We start from the raw sequence: 2,174 nt of genomic DNA, 5'->3' as shown, positions 1-2,174 counted from the left end.
CAGAAAAAGAGAAAGGAGAAGACATCATTCAGAGAGAGAGAGAAAAGACGTGAGAGAAGAGAACAGTCTGCAATAGTCATTAGTCATAATCAATGAAGTCATCAATTAGTCATAATCTATACTCTGTAATCTGTACTCTATAATCTGTACTCTATAACCTGTACTGTATAATCTATACTCTATAATCTGTACTGTATAATCTGTACTCTATAATCTGTACTCTATAATCGGTACTGTATAATCTATACTGTATAATCTGTACTGTATAATCTATACTCTATAATCTGTACTGTATAATCTATACTGTGTAATCTGTACTGTATAATCTATACTCTATAATCTGTACTGTATAATCTATACTCTATAATCTGTACTGTATAATCTATAATCTATACTCTATGATCTGTACTGTATAATCTATACTCTATAATCTGTACTGTATAATCTATACTGTATAATCTGTACTGTATAATCTATACTCTATGATCTGTACTGTATAATCTATACTCTATGATCTGTACTGTATAATCTCGTCGGCAGAACAGTGGTTGGTAAATTCATTGAATTAGAAACCGACCCGCTATGCAGTACAGGTCGTGAAGCACTCAATTTAAACACAACCAATTGTAGTTTAAGGCAAAAAAGATGAGTTTTAAGTTTGGATTTAAAGACTCAACAGTCTCTGATGGTCTGATGGCAGCAGGCAGGTTATTCCACAACAATGGAGCCCGATAGGAAAAGGCCCTGCTGCCACCAGCTGACTTCTTTTTAACTTTGGGTACACACAGGAGCCCTGTATTTTGAGAACGAAGTGCTCGAGATGGCATGTAAGGTTTAAGGAGATCAGACAGGTAAGATGGAGCAAGCCCATTTAGGATTTTATAAGTCAGCAGAAGCACCTTGTATTCTGATCTAACATGGATAGGAAGCCAATGAAGGGAGGCAAGAATTGGTGTAATATGGTCAAATGTCCTAGATTTAGTCAGGATTCTAGCAGCAGCATTCTGAACCATCTGAAGACTTGTAGTACTAGAATGTGGCAGACCTGAGAACAGAACCTTACAGTAATCAAGTCTGGATGAAACAGATGCATGTATTAGAGTCTCTGCGTCAGCCATGGAGAGGAGAGACCGAATCTTAGCTGTGTTACGTACATAGCCCCTACACACGCCAGTGTTTAATGATGCTGCGGCAGAGGGGACAGAGCTCCTGCCATAGCGTGTCCATTTCCAGGCCGGCCTCTGTACATATGACCAGACGGGAGCCGTGTGAGGACTGGATTGAGGGGTGCCTGGGCTCATGTGCAGTGGCGTGTGCTCTGCATGTCATGTCTGTGCTGTTGAGGTCTGAGAGGTTGCGGGGGGGGAGGCTAATTCTGGAAGCATTGTGTGTGACGTGTGTGAGTCTGTCCTTTTTGGAGGCAGTTAGCATGTTGAAGAAATGGGAACATTAGAGAAGAATGGGTTGCAGTGTACGTTTGAGCTGGTTTGGAGGTTCTAGCAGGGGAGGGCAGCTGCTGGTATACCGGGGGAAATCGTCCTCATCCACCGAGTGTGGAGCTTCGGGAGGGACGCTCATAGAGCGGTGAGGGAAGGAGGGGACACCCGCCTAGCCAGCCAGATCAGCCGAATCAACCCTAGCGACCAGTGGGGTGACGGATGTCGCAGCCAGATCACCCTCACATCTTGCAGTATACTCTTGTAGAGCGGCAGCAGAAGGTGAGGAGTGACAACGTGATTTGAGTTGGCGGATGGCGGAGAGTCTTTGCTGGCAGTGTTTATGGATGTCAGTGGTGTGTGTGTTGTTCAAAGCTCGGTTTACTGTCCAGGGTGAGTCCGAGACATTTGAAGCATGCCGCCATCTCACCAGTTTTTCTACTGGTGCAGGTGGGGTTGTGCATGGCGTTGTGGTCTGTACTGTGTGTGCTGGAAGTGTTAATCAACACTTCCTTTGTTTTTATTGCTTTCAGCTGCAGATAAATGTTTGTGCACCATTGTGTGAAGTGTGAGATGGACATGGCGTACCGTGGGTTTTCAGTCAGGGCCTTCAGTAACAAACTGCACCCCCCCCCCCCCCCACACACACACACACACACAACTGATCAACTGGCGGCGTGGTGCAAAAACAACAACCTCTCCCTAAACATAGGAAAAGCTGAGGCGGTCATTATTGAC

The sequence above is a fragment of the Lampris incognitus genome, chromosome 19 (assembly GCF_029633865.1).
Source record: "Lampris incognitus isolate fLamInc1 chromosome 19, fLamInc1.hap2, whole genome shotgun sequence".
NCBI classification, from domain to species: domain Eukaryota; kingdom Metazoa; phylum Chordata; class Actinopteri; order Lampriformes; family Lampridae; genus Lampris; species Lampris incognitus.
This window is presented reverse-complemented; position numbering follows the sequence as displayed.